We start from the raw sequence: 23,023 nt of genomic DNA on the forward strand, positions 1-23,023 counted from the left end.
TGATATAGGAAACAGCTCATATTCACCCCTTAAATATTCTGGAAACCTCAGAACTAATGATGAACTCTCGGAAGATATGAGTGTTGACTGAAGATTTTTTCCATATTTGAATGTTGCTGCCTCTTTTATTTTCCCTTCTGTGCTCTCCAGTATGTACCAAGAGCCTGCACTGAGGCTTTCTTGTTTCCTAACAGCTGCTGGGTTTAATCCTTGTAGGAGTTCACAAACTTCAGACTTGTCAAATGTGGCAGATGGCTGCAGAGCTCTGGGGGAAGAAGTTTGAAATGAGATTGTGTAAGACTTGGTTTCCTGAGGTATTTGCTAAATGCAAATTGTGAAAGCAGAGTAAACTGTGAGACTGGAAGAGGCTGGGTTGGTTTTCCTCCCTTTTTGAAGTCATTTAAGCCACTTTTTACCTTTGCTTAGATAACACTGATCTGTTTTCTGAGTATCTTCCAAACCCAGGGCTCTTCTCAAGCCCACTGTGCTTTGTCCTGCAGCAGAGTTTATTTGGTAGGCAGAGGTGTTTTCCCATCCTGAAGGGTCTGGCTCCAAGGTGATGTGCCTGACCCAAAATCCTGGATTTGAGGTGCATTTCATGGAGGCTCCTTTGCTTCTGCCTTGGAACCTGTGGGGTCTGTGCAGTGCAGGGTGAGAGCAGGGCTGTGCAGAGGTGATGTCCAAGCCAGGTTTGGGTTGGGAGGGATTTTAAAGATCATCCCATCCCACCCCAGCCATGGCAGGGACACCTCCCACTGTCCCAGGCTGCTCCAACCTGGAACTGAACATTCCAGGGATCCAGGGGCAGCCACAGCTGCTCTGGCAATTCCAGCCCAGCCCCTGCCAAGGAACAATTCCCAATTCCCAAGATCCCATCCAACCCCACAGTGAAGCCATTCCCTGTGTGCTGTCCCTGCAGCCCTTGGGAATTGTCTCTCTCCAGGTTTCCTGCAGCTCCTTCAGGCCCTGCAAGGCCACCCTGAGCTCAGCCCAAAGCTTCTGCTGTGCACGCTGAACAATCCCAGCTGTGCCAGCCTTTCCTCCCAGCAGAGCTGCTCCATCCCTCTGCTCATCCTGGGGCTCCTCTGGGCTCTCTGAGCAGCTCCAGCTCCTCCCTGGGCTGGGATCCTCCCCTGCAGGTGGGGTCACACCTGAGGGGCTCAGGGACACAATCCCAATCCCTTTCCTGCTGCCCACCCTGCTGTGGATGCAGACAGGATTCACATCATTCCCACTCCTGGGAAAAGTCTCATTTCACTGCACAGATCCAGGAAACAATTTAGTTCTTCCTAGATTCCATGCTCACATTGCACAGTGCTTTGTTGCCAAAGCTGCAGAGGAAGAACATCACTTCTGACATGTAATTCTACAATTTCTATGCCAGGAAACTGAAAAAGGCAAGCATGTTGTTCTACCTCATTCTTTGGTTTTTTGTGGTTTTTTTTAACTTTCTGCTTTGTGTCTAAAACATTGACAGATCTAAGTGAATTCATGATTTTAATTTTTTCATGGTGCCATCAGATTTGCACTTTTTTTTTTTTCTCCTTTAAATACTTGGGACTGAAAGTTTTGACAGCTGCTGCACATAGCAGCAACCAGCACCTACAGGCACCTCCTCAAGCCAAGTGAGATCACAGCTCTGAGGTCAGGCTTTTTTATTTTAGAAAAAACACTGAGATGCTGTGGGGAGATCTCCCAGAATAGCTGCTGAGCAGAGGTACTTGAGAATTCCATGCACTAAATACTGTGGGAAACCATTAACTGACATGGATAAAAATGCAAAGCACTCATTGCACTTTGGTATCAAGGCATCCTGAAGTGAGGGAAGGCCACAGACCCCAAACTGTGTGTGTGGAAGAAGGTTAAAGTCAATTTTTTTTCCTTTTAAACAATTGTATAACCAAATGTTCAAAAGTTCTTTGGATGGGAAATTTGGGCTGTTGCTTTAAAGTAGGAAATGTTTCATGGGAATAGTGATGCACCTTCAAAGGACAAATAACATAAAGCATTTATTGAGAAGAGCACAGGTTCTTCCCCTGTGTTTGAATGACAGAATTCCAATGTGCTTTCATCCACTGAAAACTCCATATTTCATGTTCAGCATTGATATTTTATTTCTTTTAGGTTTGACTTGGATCCCTTTTCATGAAATAAAAGCAACCTTTTTTTTCTGTCAGTTCCAGAGACTTTAAAACTGCTTCATGGGGAATTAACAAAAGGGGAGATGAAAAATAAATAAATGGAGTCACAATCACTGAACGCAGCAGCTTGATTACTGAACAGAGAATGTATCATTTAATGTAAAGAAAAAAAAAAACCCAAAGCAATCCTGTGGGAGGAAAGGTTGGATGAGAACAGAGGCAGCCACTGTGGAAAGGTGAGAGCCCAGCAGAGCAGACCTCAGCATCCATCATGCTATAAAATCAGGGTTTGAAAGGGTTGGGGTGGAGCCAGAGCAGGGTGTGAGGTGGGTTTGCTGCTCCCTTTGTGCTACCCTGCTGAACTCACTTCCAAAGTGGGATTATAAAGATATTTCTGTGCAGAATAAGCACAGTGGGAGTACAAAATGTTCTGCCTGGCTATTTCCACCCCTAAACCCTGGAGGGCACTTGCAAACATCCACCCTGTGGATGCTGTCAGGAACAAGCCAGCCTTTTGTTCATCCCATAGAAAGTGCAGAACTGGAATTAAGACAGCATGATGTAGCTCTATCAGGTTGCTGCTGGTTTTTCCAAGTGGCAGGAGATGATTTGGGATAAGCTGGTAGTGCCATGTGTGAGGAAATGCTCTGCCCTTACAGTTTGCACTTTTTTATGTTCTTCCACTTCCCTATCAGAGTGTGTGTATAGAGGAATATTTACTTCTAACAACTATTAAAATCTAGAAGTTTTTTTTTAACAAAAAGTAGTGTGTGGGGTTTTATAAATAACTTTATTCCCAGGTGTTGTGGGAGGCACATTTCCTATCTTTTTCCTCCTGCAAGACTGTGGTAGAGATCTTTTGATTTAAACCCAGATAAGAACCCCCACAGTCCCCAGCTGCCACCCTGCCTGGCAAGGCAAGGAATTCTGGATGGTGCAGGTTTCTCTGAGCATAAAGTTCAGTGAAGATTTTGTTGGTTTTAGCAATTATTTTCAAAAGGTTCTTCACAGGAAAGTTGTTAAATAGTGCCAGGGGCTGCCCAGGGAGGTTTGCAGTGCCCATCCCTGCAGGTGGCACCTGGAGGTGGCACTCAGGGTGACAAGGTGGCCATGGGCACAGCTGGGACTGCCTGGGCTGGGAGGGATTTTCCAGCCTCAGGGATTCTGTGAATGCTCTGCTTTGTGTCCTGCTGGACAATAATCCTATTATTTGCTTTCCTGATCATCCCAACATGGAGCTAACTGAGGTCAGGCACTCAAAGCTGCAGGTTGGTTTGTCCTGTGGTGCCCATTTGTGACCATGAGGCTTTCTAAGGCTCATGTACATTTTAGTCTTTCACTGATTTTTTTTTTAGTTTAATAATTGTCTGAGAAATATCTGGGCAAAAATATTTCCTCAAGTCAAGGCTGGAGATCAATTTTTTATCAGGTCAGTTTTGAGATGGTTTTTGACTCTATTCTGGCTCACCCTCAGCTGTCTCTGATGTTATTCAAATTAAAGCAGTAAATCTTGTACTTCATAGATCCCAGAATGGTTTGGGTTGGGAGGGACCTTAAAGCTCATCCAGAGCCACCCCAGCCATGGCAGGGACACCTCCCACTGTCCCAGGCTGCTCCAGCCTGGAACTGAACATCCCAGGGATCCAGGGGCAGCCACAGCTGCTCTGGCAATTCCATCCCAGCCCCTCCCAGGGAACAATTCCTGATTCCCAAGATCCCATCCAACCCCACAGTGAAGCCATTCCCTGTGTGCTGTCCCTGCAGCCCTTGGGAATTGTCTCTCTCCAGGTTTCCTGCAGCTCCTTCAGGCCCTGCAAGGCCACCCTGAGCTCAGCCCAAAGCTTCTCCTGTGCAGGCTGAACAATCCCAGCTGTGCCAGCCTTTCCTCCCAGCAGAGCTGCTCCAGCCCTCTGCTCATCCTGCTGCCTCATTCCTGAGGAGCTCAGGTGATGCTGTGGGTGCTTCTTGAGGCAGTGGCATCTCCCTCTACTCCATGGGACAGAGGGACTTGCTACAAAAACTTGTTCCTTGCTGCAATACAGCAAGTGCTTCCCTTAAATAAGATTTTCTGCACTAAACCCCACTCTCAGAGCAGAGCAGAACCTCAGGCTGCAGAAGTTCCCATGCTGGTTCCTGTGAATTCATGTCCTTCCTTCCAGCTGGGACCCAAATTCCCAGAGCTCTGCGCCACTGAGAAGAGGCTCCCCTGCATTCCTGACAGAGCACCTCAAACCAGGAACAGAGTGTTACCAGTGAAGGGCAAGCAGGGCTTTTTGATATCACATTTATTTAGTTTTCCCTCATTTAATTTTCACTTTTTGCACACAGTCCCAGCAGCAGCACCAGCTGGGCCCTCTCTGTGCTGCAATGTGCTCTGAGCCAGATGTTAAAATCCAGCTCACTTGGAGCAGGTCTTGACTTAATCAGCGTGGGGTAGAGAAAGTAAAGCTGCAATGCTGATAGAAAAGGTCACTTGTCTGAGAGAGAGCAGCTGGAAAAGCCTGGCTTTTCCATCCCCTGCACCCCAGGGTGCCTTGGCCACAGCTGCAGTGCCATGGAGCCAGGCTGTAATGTTTGGGAAGTGGCTTTGATTTTTTGGGGGCTTGCAGGGAGCCAGCCTGGTGCTTTCTGCTGTTGACATGTGGCTTCCAGACCCTCAGATCCAATGCACGTTATGAAAATGTGTAAGTGTTGGATTTAAACCATATTTTAATAATTTGGCCACCTGTACAATATCCTAATAACCTTAGGAGAACTTGAGATCCTCTGTAAAATTATTCATAGCAGATGTTAAATCTTTGGTGTATTCTACACATTTACACACTGGGGGACAGACACTAAACATTGCCCTTACAAAAATAACCTGAAACATATTTATTTCAAAGAATTACACTGGGTCATAGCAGGAAGTGGATGCAGGAAGCTCCATCCATTGTTGTGGTTTGTTTTAAAGGTGTGCTCCAAGTGAGAGGATTAAAAGAAGTTTTGGTCTTTACTACAGTTGGACAAAATTATTTGAGTGTTTAAAAGATAAAAAGCCTTTTATTATATGCATTTTGTTCCAGTAAGTTTCTCAGCTGTTATTTTCTGGCCCAGCTTTCTTATTATTTTTTCTTTTTTTTTTTTCTAGTACATTGTAACTCTCCAACTTTTAAGATGTCATTACAGGGCACTAAATCCTAAGTGCCAAACCTGTTCTCTAATGATTGAAAAATTACCCTTTTGGTCAAAACTGGAGAGCCAGAAATGCAAAACCTCCTGAAAAGAGGCAAAAGTCCTCCTCTGATGTGACTGAGCAACAAATCTCTTTAAGTAGCCAAGTGAATTAGCTTTTAATGAGCTTTTAAAGATGAAAACATTGCTGGCAAGCAGATTAAAAAAAATATATATATATATTTATATATCTATAAATATAGTCTCCATTGCTGTAGGTAATCCAAGTGTAGGTAGCTGTGAGTTGATCTTAGAATCAATTTTTAAAAACTGAGTATGTCTTAGGATGTTTTTGGTTGCCTCCTGAGGTTTTTATTTACCCTGTAACTATGAGGGCTGGATTTTCTTTGTGATGAAAAGTTCTGGCAAAGTCACTGAATCACAGTCACAGAATGGTTTGGGTTGGAAGGGATTTAAAAGATCATCCCATCCCAGCCCTGCCATGGCAGGGACACCTCCCACTGTCCCAGGTGCTCCAGCCCCAGTGTCCAACCTGGAACTGAACATTCCAGGGATCCAGGGGCAGCCACAGCTGCTCTGGCAATTCCATCCCAGCCCCTCCCCACCCTCCCAGGGAAGGATTTCTTCCCAAAGTCACCAAATTTTCAAGAAACCACTGGTTGTAGAGCCTTAAATTTTATTTCTCCAAAAGCAGCTTGGCCATGACTTTTGGATTTGATGATTGTAGTGGGTCCCTTCCCACTCTGAATATTCTGTGAACTAAGCCAGAAGTGGGAAGTGAAAAGGCAAATTGAGCTACCCAGGCTACCCAGAGCTGTGCTTTCCTTAAAGAACAGGCTGGAATATTCTGGACATTGTGGATTAATTAAAAGGAGGAATTTTGCTGCATTTTCTGAACACAGAATAGGAGAATCACTCAGAGAACTCCTGCCTGGTGTGTTTAGGGGTTGCCATTGAAAAACTGGCTTAGGGAGTGAAAAGTCTGAGTTCCTCTGCTGCTGAAACTCATAAAGATACACCTGGTTGGCTTTTCCAGCTGCTGCAGGTGTGGTGTCAGCCTGGATGTGACCTCCCTTTCTGCAGGAGAACAGAACATGGGTGTAACACAAGGAAAAAAAATCTGCAGCTGGAGACAGGGATGGGGCAAATTTCCCTCTTTTATCATAAATCAATGCAAAACTTTAGTGATGATTAGAATAAAACTGCATCATCCTGAAGCTTTGTGGGGCATGAGGTGATGTTGAAATAAGTGATACCCACTGCTTTATCCTGAAATAAGCTAAAGTTCATCCCAATGGCTTTTTATTTTTGTTTCAAATTATGGTTGTATGTGCATATATGGACTTACATAACCACTCAGAGATTTTTTGACATGCAAATATTGATTCACTGAGTTGCTGAGATCACATCAAGAGGCCTTTGGACACTGCCAGCTTCTGATCTTTTGGTGAGATAGGTGTTATTTTTCATTTGAAGGCTGGTTAATTTAGCCAGGTAGAGCATCACAAGCAATGACTGAGGTGTCTATTTTGATTTCCTGGCTATATAGCTGTGGCTGCCCCTGGATCCCTGGAATGTTCAGTTCCAGGTTGGACATTGAGGCTGGAGCAGCCTGGGACAGTGGGAGGTGTCCCTGCCATGGCAGGGGATGGGAATAGATGATATTTAACATCCCTTCCAACCCAAACCATTCCATGACTCCTGGACCATTCCATGACCCAGGAGCCCCTTGGCTTCTGCCAGCATTCAGGAGTGACTCCATCTCTGATGGGTGTGTGGCTAGTTTGGGTTTCTCTGCCCATCTCTGTTATCTCTTCTACTCTGTTTTCCCTTAAATATTCTGGATTTGGTGCTCAAACCCTCCGAGCAGGGCACTCACAGGCACTTGTGTCCAGACAAAAGGACAGGGGATGAAATTGTCCAAGAGGATGGTGTTTTTAGGAAATTTCTGGGAGCACCAGCCCCAGGAGTAGCAGCAGGAGGAACGTGGGGTAGGAACACCCTGGAGTCTTTCTCAAAGCTGTCATTAAATATATTCCTGTCCCAGGAGGATTTCCCTCTGTAAATGCTGTTGAGTTCTGTGGGCTTTGGAACAGCCCCCCTTGTGCATAAATCAATTTGTGTTTAATAAACACAAAATCACAGCTTTGGTCTCACGGTGACTGAGGACATGCAGAGAATTTGTAGAACTGCAACAAACCAGCGAAACATTTCCCTCACTGTCACCAGCAAATGGGAAAGCTGTAAATCCTGAGCACTTAATGTGGAAAAGCTGATGCCTTTTCCACGGACAAGGGCTTAAAAACCCCCACTCCCTGTATCTCTCAAGTCATAAAATCAAGAAATGAAAAGTTAGTAGCTCCTGAGGTGAAAAAACAGAATGTAGCAGCATAAGCTTTGTTTGGTCATGGGCTCTGACTCTGTGGATGTTGCTTTTCCACAAAATGCTCCTGTCCTGGAAGCATTTCAGCAGCTAATGAGCAGTGGGAATGTGGCTGTGGTCACTGTCAGGGTGCTGGATGGACTGTGCTTTGACATGGTCAATTATTTCCTTCCTTTTCTGCCCTTGGAGTTGAAACAGTGTGGATAGTTCTTGTTTTCCCCTTCGCTGACTGAAGCAAAGCAGCCTCAGAGAAATGGCCATTCTGGGTCTGGGAAAACATGACTAAAAAACCTCAACAAGATAAAAAGGAAAAATGGAACTTTAAGGGTTTGTGTTGTTTGTTTTTTTAAATTGACTGACATGTTTAATTTGTATTCAGACAAGGAGTTAGTTTTCAAAATTGGTTGGATTTGGTTTTCGTTTTTTTTTTTTTTATTTAGTTTTTTTAATCCAAGCAAACTTTTCCTTATTTTTTTGTATGCCATCATCGAAACACTGCTGTTTGAAAAAAATAGAAATACAAAGGTGTGAGAGCATTCAGGTTTAAAACATCCAAAAAGTGGAGGAGGAAGGTTGATATCACCTGGTTCTTCCATCAAGGTGATGGATAAATGTGTGCTAATTCAGGGAATTCTGTTTACTCCATTCCTGTACACAGCCTCTCCTGGGCAGGGCTGAACCACCTGGGTGGGGCTGGTGGGAGGAGCTTTGAGGGGTGTGGCACTGGGGGATTTGTTTTCCCTTTTCCAGGGTTTTCTAGTCCCTCACATCCATGGGAACAGCTGAGCTGGGAGAGCTGTGCCCATCACTTTCTTGTCTCCAGGGGTGTTTTCCCTCTTCATGTCCCACGTCATCATGATCCTTCTGGAATGTTCTCCCTGGCAGCCATTTATCAGCAATTTGCTGTTGTGGTTGGCAGGGGTTTCACAGGGCTCTGCTTTCCCCTCCACTGTGATAACGCCGTTTGTACCACGCTCCCAGATCTCATGCCATTCCATCCTAATATCCCATTATCCCATCCCATTATCCCATCCCATGGATCCCATCCCATTATCCCATCCCATTATCCCAACCCATTATCCCATCCCATGGATCCCATCCCATTATCCCATCCCACTATCCCATCCCATCCCATCCCATCCCATTATCCCATCCCATGGATCCCATCCCATCCCATTATCCCATCCCATCCCATGGATCCCGTTATCCCATCCCGTTATCCCATCCCGTTATCCCATCCCGTTATCCCATCCCGTTATCCCATCCCGTTATCCCATCCCGTTATCCCATCCCGTTATCCCATCCCGTTATCCCATCCCGTTATCCCATCCCGTTATCCCATCCCGTTATCCCATCCCGTTATCCCATCCCGTTATCCCATCCCGTTATCCCATCCCATGGATCCCATCTGCTCTCCATCTGGGAACATGCTGCTCTCGTTAGCCACCTTTGGAGCCGCCTGGCAGCCAGGCCCCTGCTCAGAAACAAATAAATTGTCTGGTGTCTACTGGATTTCCTTTCAGGCCACACTCCCCACTTTAAACTTGGCAGCGTTTCAGAGCAATCAAAATCCAATCAGCGGCCGTGCTAACTCCATATGTTTTATTTCCAGCAGGGAGGAGGAAGCTGGGACTGTTTTGGGCGTGTGATGTGCCACAGATCCTGTGCATGTCTCCCTCTGCCTGGTACCCTGAGCCCTGCTTGCTGAGGTTTCCTGCCGAAAATTCCGGCTGCCCAGGCGCTGTGGAGCCAATTAGCTTTCCTGGAAAGTGGAGCAGCTCTAATGGAGAGTGAAGCAAATGTAAACTACAATTAGTTCGATGTGTTGGAAATTTGCCTGAGTTCTCAAGGTATAAGCAAACTTGACAGGTTTCCTTTCTTTGAATGGTGTTTGGGACGTGGTGATTGCCCCTGTCAGGGGCTGCTGGCGTGTCCTGCAGGGCTGGACTCCATCAGTCAGGCTCCCTCTGCCTCTGAGAGAGCTGCAGCCTGAATGCAGAATGAGGAATGTGTGTGAAGGGGTTCCTCCAGCAGAGCTGCCTGCCATCCTCTGGGATCAGCTTTCTGCCCATGCCTTTCCCAGAATCACAGAACCACACAATGGTTGGGTTGGAAAGCACCTTGAGGATATTCTCATTCCACCCTCTGCTTTAAGGAACCTCCCAGGATCCCAGGCTGCTCAGAGCTTCATCCAGGCTGGCCTTGAGCACCCCCAGGGATGGATGGAGCATCCCCTTGGAGCTGGGGCTGTTTATTTTGCCCCAGTCTGGGCTAACAGGTGACAACTGCAGGGATCTGGGCAGGATTGTCATGTTATGGCAGCTCCTCTCCCCAGGGATGGCTTGGTCCTATCGAGGAGGGATGCAGAGCTGAGGAAATTCCTTGGTGAAAAGCTGGCAGGAGGTGCAAGGCAGTGTTGGGATTTGTGCTTGAATCTCTGGAGCACAGAGACCTGGAGTCACCTCTCAGAGGAAATTATTCCTGCTCAGAGAAGCACTCATGTCATGGGAGAAAAGGTCGAGCAAAAGTAAGGAAAAATCACCTTGCACTGAGGAAAGCCAGTCCTGATCCCACAGGGATCACAGGGCAGGGAGGACAAGGAACCAAAACTCATGAGAGAGGATTATTTGGGATGGTAGCAACTCGAGCACGTGTTTTATCTCTGGGCCAGCCATGCAAGTCAAGAGTCACAAACTAATTTCACAGAGGTTGAAAAGCAGCAGCAGCCCCATCTCCCAGCCTGTGATCCTGTTGTGCTGCTCCATTTGCCTCTGGCTTCGTGTTGGGAGCAGAACAAACAAAGCCCTCCATTTTCAGGTTTTTTAGTGAGAGCTGTTGCCCATTCCACGAGCATTCTGTGGTGGGGAGAGCTCTCTGCCAAAGTGCAGGAAGCACCAGCAGAGCTGCTGAAGGTTAATCCAATATTTAACGTTCAGTGGGCTGCCAGGAGTTATAAAACCCTTCATATGGTTTGATGGCTGTGTGCAGCTTTCCATGGTTGCTTTACATCTGCCTTGGAGGGTGGTGGATTTGAAAGCACCACCAGGATGTCTTGGGGAACACTGTGAGTCCTTAGGACAGGCAATAAACTGAGATTTGTCACTGCCAGGGAGCTGGTTTGAAGGATGCTTTGAAAAAGCACAAAAGCAAGCTCCTGGGCATCAAAAAAATGCCAGGAAAAGCCAGCAGGTATGGTGGCAAATGTGCAGATCTGTGCTGGGGAAGGGAGCAGGAATATTCCACTGGAAAGGGATGTGGGACCTTTCCACTGTGGAATTTCAGCTGAACATGGGGGAAGCATCACAGCAGCAAAACTGCCAGATCTCCCAAATCCTGCTCCTCTTCCCTGTGCCTCTGGAAGGGAAACATGGTGCTGCACACACAGCTTTCCTGGTGGGAGATGGGACATGGGACATGGGCAGGGGGATGGTGCTGGGAGCTGTCAGTGGTGACCTGGAAGGTGTGCAAACAGAAATTGGTTCCTGAGAGTATTCCCAACCAAAAAAAACCCCTTTGGGTCAGGTCAGAGATGAGAGAGTGAATGAGACACAAGGTGGAGTTTGGGGATCCACAAATTGGGATGATTTGGGTTCAAATCAGAAAGCCATAAGGGCTTTGGGGCTAATGCCTATAGCTGCTTTTTCTAATTATTTTTCTTCCTTTGGAAGAGGAAATATCCTTCCTAAGGGATCAGCACACAGGGTAAAGAGTTTTTACCAGGGAAACTTTCACCTTTGAAGTGTGAATGTGTATGTGACAACTTTCAAAGGAGGACAGAAGTCCAGGGAAGTTTGGGACACATGAACACCTGGGGCTTGGGTTTGTCAGCAGCAGTACCCAGAGGCTGATTTATGGGAACTTGGAAACAAAGAGATTTATTTCCTTGTAAACCTCTTTTTTTTCCTCATTTTGTTACTCAGCCTTGTTCACCTCCTGGGTTCAATAAGCCTTTTCAAGGTTTTTTTTCCCCTGGACCTTTTGAGTCTTTCCAATGCTTTCTAAACCTGACCCACGTCCTCTCTTTGTGGAGATTTTTTTCTGTTCCTTCCTCGTTACTGCTGTTATTTGTTTTTCACAATTACCTTGCAAGCTGCTCCTTCCTTCCCTCCAGTTTTCCTGGTTTATTTGCACATCTCAGATTGTTTTTCTTTCTGGTAGGGAAAAAAAATACACAGAGGCTCAAATAAAGCGTTACACACATCTAAAGGCTTCCATCATCTTCTTACTTTGCAGCACCATAAATCCCAGAATCACTGAATGGTTTGGGTTGGAAGGGACCTTAAAGATTATCTCATTCCACCCCCAGCCATGGGCAGGGACAAATCCCATTAGACCAGGTAAATCATTAATTAACTTCTTCATCAGATGCTGGAATTAACCCTCTGAGTCATCCTGTGCTCAGGGTGCATCTGGACTGTGCAGGGAGCCAGAGGTGTCCTCTCCTCTCTGCCTCACTTTCCTCAGTAGCTTTGTTGGCCCAGAAGTATTTCAATAGGAGCAGGTCATAGGGATTAATATTTTAATTCTAATTTATTTTAAAATTTACATTATTTTAATTTAGATTTTAATCTGGACAGGGTTAGAATATTGCATCTTTCTCTCTCTGCCATCCCCAAAAACAGAATGCAGAAAGAACAGGATTAGTCTAATCCAACAATCAATTTCCCCTATTTTTGTAATATTTTCTATTATAAAAAGAAAAATAACAGACAGAAACCATTTTTATTTGTGAGGGAGGAGAGGTGTCAGTCTCTTCTGCTGTGTCCCAAGGGAAAGGAGGAGAGGAAATGGCCTCAAATGGCACCAGGGCAGGCTCAGGGTGGAGATTGGGAAAGAAAATTTCCCTGTCAGAGTGGTGAGGGTTGGGATGAGCTGCCCAGGGAGGTTTGCAGTCACTGTCTGTGGCAGTGCTCAGGAGCAGGCTGGATGTGGCCCTTGGGGACAGGCTTTGGGGGATGCTGGGGTGGCACTGGGGGATCCTGGGGGACTCTTTCAGCCCTGATTATTATTATTTATTATTTTATTTTAGTTCCTTTTTGCTGTTAATTAATTTACAAAGTGCTAAGCTCAGTTATAAAGCCAGAACCCAGAAATCAAACAGTGGACTTTGAGGTGATTTTTACAGCTGTGTGTTTTCCCCCTGAGAAAATTAAAGGTTTGAGCTTTTATCATGCTCTTTTCCCTGAGGAGCTGTGTATTTACTGCCTGCACAAGTCAATCTGAACAGACTGGAGGAAGCACAGAGCAAACCCCTGACTTTTCTGAGCTGGGGGAAGCTGCTGGGACATCTCTCCTCATCCATGTGAGGAGCAGAGCAGAGCAGAGCAGAGGGCAGGGATCTTTCAGAAGCAGGAGGGCAGTGTTGCCACGCTGAACGAGTTGCAGTGCTCTGGGTTTGAGTTTCAGTGCTCTGGGTCTGAGTTTCACTGCTCTGGGTTTGAGTTTCAGTGCTCTGGGTCTGAGTTTCAGTGCTCTGGGTTTTCTGCTGTGCTTTGAACCCCTCTGGCTGTCCGAGCCCTGCGATGGGGAACCACAGAGCCCCAGTGCTCCCAGTTCAGCCTCACATCCCTGCTGGGGCATCTTTGTGAAAAATGAAGTCCTGGTTTGTAACTCACGTCCACAGCTCAAAGTTTTTCATTCTGACAGCATTTGAAAACGGAGCTGTGTTTTGGTTTTGTCTCTAGTGCTAAAGGACATTTTTTAACCAACCGTTTTGTTCTTCGTTTTACAAATCGTGTTTTTGACAACGCTGCTGTAACCATGAGTGTGCTCTTTCCTATTGTTCCCAAAACCAATTCCATGGAATCCCAGAACAGTTTAGGTTGGAATGAACCTTAAAAATCATCTCATTCCAACCTCCTGACACAGACAGGGACACTTTCCACCAGACCATGTTGCTCCAAGCCCCATCCAGCCTGGCCTTGGACACTTCCAGGGACGATTTCATGCAGAAAATACATGTGAAATAGAATAGGATCTACTTAGTTTATATGCTTTTGCCAGAGGTTTCATTTGGGGAGAAAAAATAAATAACCTGCTGTACAGTGACAGCATTTTAGCTCACTTTAAAAATAATATATGAATTCAACTAGCAGACCTCCAGCCTGTGTGCAGACACATACCTAAGCACATACCTGCTATGCCAAGGCATATTAAGCTGATTTATTGAATTATTTTATTTTTTTTTTGCTGGCTGCAAAGTGTCAGTTTAAAAATGATTCACTTCCTAGAGGAACAGAGAGCCAATATTTGAAATTATTGTTGCTGTCTTCCTGCTTGAATTCCCCTCAGTGCTGGTGCAATCAGGAAGAATTCATGTTTGCCCAAATGATTTGGGGTTGGGCACCCAGGGGTGCCGTGGGCCTGGCTGTGATTTCCTCACACCAGACAGGCAGAGTAGTCCTGCACCTGCTGAGTGGATTTTGTGGTGGGCATGAGGAATGAACTCTGAGTTGAAGTGGCAAAAGGTTATTTTCAGCACCAGGTTTTGTCCTTCTGGGCTTGCGTGGGGTGTTGGCACCTCCAGGTGTGTCTGAGCTCAGGGCTTCTGGTTGTTGCTGCTTTTCCAGGTGTGGTGAGAAGTTTGGAGGGACTGGGCTGTGAGCAGAGACCACTGCAGGCTGTGGCAGAATAAAGTGTGTGAGGAATTGGGAAATTTATACACAGGATATAGAGAGAGATCAGAAGTCCATTAAAATGCCAGGGTGCAGACAGAGCAGGGCAGAGAGGGGAGAGGCAGCAGAGCAGCTGGATTTCACAGAACCACAGAATCACAGAATCATTACAGAATCACAGAATCCTTACAGAATCACAGAATCATTACAGAATCAATCACCAGGTTGGATGAAACTTTTTGGAAGGAGATTTTCTGGTCAGGATAATTTCAAGCCAGAAGAAGAAGAAGAAGAAGGAGAAGTAGTAGTAGTAGAAGAACAAAAAGAAGAAGAAGAAGAAGAAGAAGAAACTTGAAGGAAGGGCAGGGGTGCTGGAGCAGAGAAGGGAATGGAGCTAAGGAAGGGTCTGGAATATGTGAGTTATGAGGAATGGCTGAGGGAGCTGGGAAAGCTCAGCCTGGAGAAAAGGAGGCTCAGGGGGGACCTTGTGGCTCTGCACAAGTCCCTGCCAGGAGGGAACAGCAGGGAAAGGAGGAGAGGAAATGGCCTCAAATGGCACCAGGGCAGGCTCAGGGTGGAGATTGGGAAAGAAAATTTCCCTGTCAGAGTGGTGAGGGTTGGGATGAGCTGCCCAGGGAGGTTTGCAGTCACTGTCTGTGGCAGTGCTCAGGAGCAGGCTGGATGTGGCCCTTGGGGACAGGCTTTGGGGGATGCTGGGGTGGCACTGGGGGATCCTCAGGGGCTCTTCCCACCTTGGTGATCCCATGAAATAAAAGCAAAAGGCTCCTGCACATCCAGCAAACATTCAGGCTGCTCCAACTCCCAATTGCTCTCTCCCAGACTCAGCACCCTGAGGGCTGTGAGGAGGCTCCAGGAGGGTCCCTCCCATCCAGGCTCAGGTTCCTACAAAGCAGAGGGATCAGATGAAGTTAGGCTGAGCTTTAGTGACAGTGTGGATGTGGCCCTTGTGCTTGGTGCTTGTGTAACCCTTCCTTATTCTGCACCCTGGAGTAAAACACAAATTCTGTGTCTGCTTTCCACGAGCACCATGCCAACAATAAATGCCCAGAGCAGCTGTGGCTGCCCCTGGATCCCTGGAATGTTCAGTTCCAGGTTGGACACTGGGGCTGGAGCACCTGGGACAGTGGGAGGTGTCCCTGCCATGGCTCCAGCCCTGGTGGCCTTGCTGTATTTTTGTGTGTGCTCTTTTTGGTTTGACCAGCACTGGGCCCCATGGACTGTAAAAAATATCATGGAAATAATGTGTTCCACACTGCTGGTTATTATGTTTTGGTGCCCAACATCCAGTGCTTTGAATAGCAGAGGTATTTTTGAAAGTTTGTGTAAAGCAGGGTGGGGAGACACCTCGTTTTAGTGCTGTAAATTTGACTTTCTATATTGAAAGAAGAACAAACAGCTCCACCTTGCAGCTGTGGGGGATGGAGGAGGATGGGATGTGCTTTGCAGTGAGGTTTGGGCTGTTGGGATGTGGATGGACAGGAGAACATGGATAAGGCAGCTGGGAGAGTTTGTGAGTGCTGCTGCTGCCTGAAACCCAATTTGAGGGCTCTGCATGGTCCCAGTGTTCCCAGTGAGTGTGGTGGGACTGGTCCTGCAGATCTCCACTCATCTGTGATCACATTTCTGGGCTTTTTGGTGCTTTCCCAGAAAAACTGTGGCTGCCCCATCCCTGAAAGTGTCCAAGGCTGGGTTGGATGTGTCTCTGAGCAGCCTGGCACAGTGGAAGATGTCCCTGCCCCTGGGAGGGGGTTGGAATTTCAAAATCATTTCCAACCCAAACCATTCTGGAATTCTGGGATTCTGGGCAATGGACAACATGGCTTCATTACTCAGATGACATTCAGAAATAGGAAAAACACACCATAAGAAAGTGAAAGAGGAAACCAAGATGTTAATTTGTTTCGTTAATATAAAACATTTTCTATAAAATCATAGAAACACAGAATGGTTTCTTGGAGGTTTTAAATGCAGATTCATCATCCTAAAATTCAACATGTGATTTCAAGGGCAAAGCTTTATGTGTTACTGATAGATCTTGTCAGTCAAGGATTCCAAAGGCTCTACACTGAACCCAGGTGAGGGATTGAGTACAATTGCCACTCTTGTCAGTTATGTAGTATTTTATTGGGTTTTGTAAAAACTCCAGTTCTGATTCTCAATTCTTCTAAGGCCTGACTTTATCCTGTGCTTCTGCAAAGTCATAGAAGCAGCATAAAATTCACAAAATCACAGAATCATTGAGGTTGAAAAGCCCTCCCAGCCCAGGCAGTCCCAGCTGTGCCCCATGGCCACCTTGTCACCCTGAGTGCCACCTCCAGGTGCCACCTGCAGGGATGGGCACTGCAAACCTCCCTGGGCAGCTTTTTCCAATGCTTAAAATCAAAAATTTTAAGCACCCTAAAATTGTTCCCAATTCTGTCAAAATCAGTCTCCAAAAGGGAGAGGTTGTGCCACCAATCCTCCTGCCTTTAAATTGTTAACAAATTACTTTTTTGGAGGTTATTTTAGGGGTCTCAGGTTTTGGGTACACGACGGAAGAACAGAATTTGCCGTGCAAGCACAAACGCTGAGGGAGAGAAAACAACGTGCTGCAGACTGGCTGATTATTTGTCACACAAGCAAAATCTGTATTTAGAGAGCTCCATAAAAAAATCCAGTTTCCATAGTGAAAAGTGAGAACACCCACCAGCGTTAGGCAGTTGGGAACAACCGGTTTAATGTGCAAGAAGGAGGAACATAAAGAATACCCTTCAGTTTTCCTAACCACTGTTTTCCTTGGACTGCAAGGCATGCTGAGTGTTCCTGGGAAAGCTGGAAACCTTCTGCAGTGTGCTGAAGAATTCAGATCCACGTCTTTCATTGTCTCTGGCTGAGTGCACGTATTTACTCGCAGGGCGCTTTTACACAGTGCGATGGAGACATCAAGCTGGAGCCTGGGCCAGCGTTCTCGAAATAACTCACCATTTGGGAGGAGAATAAAGGGTGTTAATCTCAGCTCCTTGGCTGGAGCTCCCTGTAAAGTTTTTACTTCTCCTCTCCCCAAGAATAGGCGCAGTGTTCCACAAGAAATAATTCATATTCAGAGTGTTACTCCGTATATAAAATTTCAGTGCGCCAGCGCACAACTAATCCTTAGAAGGGAAAGTTGCCCTCAAAAATCCAGCCAGCTCCACGGTGCTTAATGTACATGGACTTGAATGATAGGCAAAATGTTGAAAGAATTAAGTTAAATGTATTTCAGTGGGGGGAAAACTCTTGGGCAAATCTTTTGCAGATGGCAGACGGCTTAATTGCTGTGGTGAACTTGTCTGAGATCTCTGGAAAAATTTGGGTGCTGCAGTAATCCATGGAACCCAACAGGCCCAGGTTCCAAAGCAAAGACATGCACGTTTTCATCTTGCTTAAATTTCACCCAGGGTTTTGGGGGTGGGTTTTTCGTGCCTTTATTTTTTATCCATTTAACTCCTTTGGACCAGTTAAAAAGTTGTGCATGTGTCATTTGGGCAGGGAATAAACAGAGGCAAACAAAGCAAACGAGGGCAGAGGATTCCTCTCTCCCAAATGTCTGCCTGGAAAGCTTTGTGCTGTCCACAGCTGGACAAAAATAGGAAAAAAGTTTGTTTTTTTTTCCATTGTGCAGGACACAACACCAAGCAGAGGAGCACACTGAAGTGGAAGGGGTCTTGTGTGACTTCTTAGTCCACACTCACCACTTTGGAGACCACATTGGCATCAGATCCATCCATGCCATTCCCACAATCTCACTACAGGGAAATGGTTCCACCCCCAAGGGTTTGGAAAGGCACAGAGTGGGATTTTGGGTCTGTCCTGTGCAGGGCCAGGAGTTGGACTCAATGATCCTTGTGGGTTCTGAGCTCTCAAAAGAAGAAACATCTCTTATTTTTTGTTTCTCTCAGACACATGTGGCTTTTAAAGCTGATGAAGTGGTGGGGATGATGTTCTTATAGAGGGGGGTCCTGATCTGGTCTCTCTCACTGCACATTTTTCCCCTTTAAGGACAATCTTCCTGGGAGTGAGCCATTCCCCAAGGGATAATATGATGTCAAGACAAAAATAAAGTTATCAGGTGGGTTGGGACAGTGTTATAGAGCAGTGCTAGTCCTCAAAGTATTAAAAAACCCCCAACCTTTAATATTTCATGAACTATCCAGGTAGACCCTCTAGGAGGTGGCAATTTAGGGTTTTCCCCTGCATGATGAGCATCTGGAACTGCTTGTTTGCAGGTCAGTGGCTCCCCAGGCCATCAAACCACAGGAGCTGCCAGCTCCATCTCCAAGGTGGGGGATCCATCTCCCCAGAGAAGGGGGATCCATGCTGGGGCACCCCAGGGAAGGGGTTTGTGCTCCTTTCTGATTGCCTTAATGAAGGTTTGCAGGAGTCCCAGTGGGGACAGGCGTGCTCATTTTCCCACCAGAACCCATCATTGTCCCAAGGAAATCCCTCTGAGGTGCCACTGCTCTGGTTGTGGTGGAACCTGAGCTCTGCTGGTGCTGCCTGGAAAGGCTGAGCTGGAACAGAGCAAAAGGGATAAAATAGGAATTTGTTGGAAGGATTCACCTTGGGCAGTGCAAGAGCCTGGCTGGGGCTGCACCCAAATCAAATCCCAGATGGATCCTGGTCAGGAGTTTTTACACTTTTATCAGTTTTGGTTCATCTACACACTGGGGTCAATTGTCCAAGCACAGCCCCAGGCTGTGAAGTCTCAGCCCCTGGTTTGCCCCTTTTCCCTCACTGCTGTTTCTGCTTTTTGGGTGTCCTTGATTCTCCAGCTACAAAGGAATTGTTTTGTCACTACCCTGTGAAGAGAACTTACTGACACCTAACATGAAATTTCAGAGTAACACACTACACAGCAGAGATTCTGAAAAATAGAAAAGCCAAACCCCAAGGCATCACTTCCCCCCACCCCTGTGACACCTGTCTTTAAAAAGCCAAGCAAATAAACAACCAACCAATTATTCAAGACAGTTCTGCCACCAGTTGCTTTCTGGTTGAACTGGGAGCAGAATATGAGGAGTTTTTGCTGTCTCTCCTCTCTTTCCCTGCTCTGCACTCACACTCTCTGCCAAAGGCACTGGTTTGGGCTGCCCTGCACGCTGAACCTGATTTTCCCCACCTGATTTTCCCCTGAAGCAGGCAGAGAATTGGGTTTGCCAAGTTCATTGCAGCTCCTGGGCTGCAGGAGTGAAGTTCTTTTTTTCTTTATGAACAATCTCAAATGACCAGCACCTTTTGGGTGTGTTTTTGAACACCTCAGCAGCCTGCTCTCCCATCTGCTGACCTGCTTCCAGATGCTCTTTGCAGGGCAGTTGCAGCTCCAGTGAGAAGAGCAACCCTGGAGACTTTTGTGGTCCTGTGGGAAACAGGTGTTTCTGTTTGAAAATGCCCTTTTTTGTTGTTATTTATTGTGTTTTAGGCACCACTTTATTGTGTTTATTTTCTTTTTTTTTTTTCCTTGCCAGAGTCAGGATTAAAAGCTCTACAGATGGAATTTCTTGTTCAGACTCAGATGTTTATTAGTTCTTATCAATATTACAGTGAGTTCTACAGCACTTCCAGCTAACAAGATAAAAATGGCAATGCATTTTTCTCTCTACAAGGTCTTTTAAGGGCTAATCTGTCCAATTAAGAATGGACACCTAAATTATTTTTAACTCTATAACTAAACACCCCATGACCCGCAATGAAGAATTTTGTATTCTATTACAAAAGTAGCTCCTGGACCCATGAAGAGGAAGGTGAAGAAGAAACAAACCTCTGCCTTAAAACTTCTGCCTTGCCCACTGTATATTGCTATATTCTAAAACTCTAAGTTTTCCACCATGTGATATTACACACTTCTATTCAAACCACACATTTGTGATCCTAGTTCTATTATTTAATTTTGGAAGCTTCTCCAAAAGCTGCCTCAAAAGCAGTGTTCTCCTGAGGGTCAGTGTCTGTCAGCACAGAATGCCTCAAAATCTCATTTTACAGGGTTCCAGCTGTTGCTGTTTGCATTTTATCCCTGAACACAAAGCACAGCAATATCTGGAATATCTGGAATATCTGGAATATCTGCTCCTGCTGGGATTTCCCCCCTCCCAGAGGGAGCTGTGTCTCTCCAGAAGGAGTTGGGATTCCTGCACAGCTGTGATTAGCTGCCTGGAAAATGTGTGAGTGGAGCTCATTTCTGGTGCTCCTCTTGCTTTTCTTCCCCCTCATCCCTCCCCAGCCATGCAGGAGCTCCTGCTGGTTGGCATTTCTGTCCCTTCCCTGCATGCCAAAAGCCAGCTGAGCTCGTGGCTGGTGTAAGCACCACACTGGCTACACACTGCTTACACACTGCTTACACACTGAGAGGAAGTTCTGGGCAGGGTGGGGTGGGAAGTGCAGATTTTACCCAAAAAAGGACGACAAAGTGCCTCTCTGGCCATCAGGATGAGCAGCTCTGACTCAGCTGGAGATCCTGCAGGACTCATCCATCCATTCTGGGGCTGCTTGTGCCACAAACCCACATTTTCCATGGCATCACTGGGGGAAGCCCTCTGTGATCCCACTGAACTGGGTTTTTGGGTCATGTCTGCAATGGGACTGTGCTGTCACAGCAGAAGGTGATATTCACTGCTGCCTCACATGAAACCCCTCTCTAATCAATGGAGAGAGCCAGGAACTTCCAGAGACTGATTCCCAGCCCGTGGCAGAGGGGTTGGATTTAGATTTTTTTTCAGGTCCTTCCAACCCAGCTCATTTTATTATTCTGAATTCCTAACAGCAAGGAAGCCATGGCATTAATTGTGCTGGAACCTGAAATGACTTACCCATGTTTAAGGCACTGTAGGAGGGAAATAATTCTCTACTTTTGGTGTCTGAGATGAATTTCATTTAACAGTGAGCTGATTATGGTGGAAACCAGCACATTGTAAAAATACAAATATAGTGTCCTTCATTTATCAGAGGAGGTCCAAATAGCACATCTCCGGATGCATTTCTGTAGCAGGGCCTCTTAAAGGAAGAAACCAAATCAAAACAGCAATCAGTGGCAGCAGATTCAAGTTCTCTGTTGCTTTTTCCTTTGGTGCTAAACTCATTGTGGTCTCCAGTCCACCTCACTCTTCTCTACTGGCAAGTTGCAAATCAATAACCTCTTGCCTTGCTGTCCACCTATCTAGAAAAATTGTCTTTTTTAAAAAAATATGCATTTCCCACGCATATTTGACTACTGGAGTGAGCAGCAGCTTTGAAAAAGGAAACAAAATATGATTCAGCTCTCAAAGGTGTGGAAATACCGTTCTCAGACACTTCAGAGGAAAATGCTTCAAGTTGTTTGTTCCTGCATGTGTCCAAGCGACATTCAGTTGACAGCTAATGTTTCTAGTGAGATAGTGAGTGTATTTCTCAGAAATTGGACACAGAGGATTTTTTTGTGGCTTTCATAAGTCCCTTCCTCTTTTTACAGCAGCATGTAATTCACAGTACTTCTCTCTCCATTACCATGAGGCAGCAGGTGTTCAGTTAAACTCAATGATTGTCAAATGCTTTTAATGGTTGAGAGAGACAATCTACAAAGGGCTGAGAGACAATATTTTAGAGTTGATTCAGGGAAAAAACAAAGGTATTTCAAAATAATGGAAACTTGCTTCGAGTGAGGTCAAATGTTACAGGATTCAAGAGAAGAAATGCAAAGTTTTGGTGGAATAATGGAAAAATTTGTCTTGCAAGGGTGCTCTGGAAGTTCCTACCCCCAAACCCACATCTCAGTATGGGTGACTGCAAATTCAGGTGGCTTGAGAGTTTTCTGGTTGAGTTTTGCAATTTGGAGGCTGCAGAGGAGATTGTTCAGCTGCCCCCACTGAAGCCAAGATGAAATGCCAGGTGAGGGAATGCTGCCCCTGTGTAAAGGTGGTGCCTGCAGCACCTAATTACTGTCTTGACTGTAGTTTCTTCTGACTTCACTCACAGCCAGGATTAAAAACATGAAGGAGATAAATTTCTCATTTTCAGATTTGGTTGTTTATTAAATCTTCTTTAAAGTTCAGAGAGTTCTGCAACACTTGCAGCTACCAGCTGAAATTGAGCAAAATGGAGGTGAATCCAGCTGCTACAAGGTCTCTTAAACCTACACAACCCAATAGAGAATTAACACCTGTATTATTTATATTTTGACACAATAACCAAACTCCTGTGACCTGCAGTGCAGCACTGTCCAACCAAAAACTACTGCCTGAAACCATGAAGAAGAAGGAAGAAGACAAAAAGAGACAACATCCCAAATCTTCCATCTTGTCCCATACCTATTACTACAGTAATTTCACAATTATAAACCACACTTCTGGGTGTCGACAACTGTCTTGGGTTACAATACAGAGTGTGATAAAAGGTATCTGTTCTATCACCATCTGTTGAGGGTGGGGGCAGTGATCCTGATCTCCCTGGGAGATATTCTGCTAATGGGCCATCCATTGAAACCAGGCAGGGCATTGTTCTTTATCTTTTCACAACCCATCCTTCCTCCAGCCAGTCATTTTCTGCTCATGGCCATTGAGTCCCACTGTGGCACTGATAAAATTACTGCATCCCATTGGGAGTTGCTCCAGCCAGGGGGAAGAGCCCAACATTTCTTACCAAGATAAAAACAGAGGTTTTGGGACACTAAGGGAGCCCCTTTCTCCACTGGACTCCAGAGGAAA

Source organism: Catharus ustulatus, chromosome 2 (genome assembly GCF_009819885.2).
Source record: "Catharus ustulatus isolate bCatUst1 chromosome 2, bCatUst1.pri.v2, whole genome shotgun sequence".
Lineage (NCBI taxonomy): Eukaryota > Metazoa > Chordata > Aves > Passeriformes > Turdidae > Catharus > Catharus ustulatus.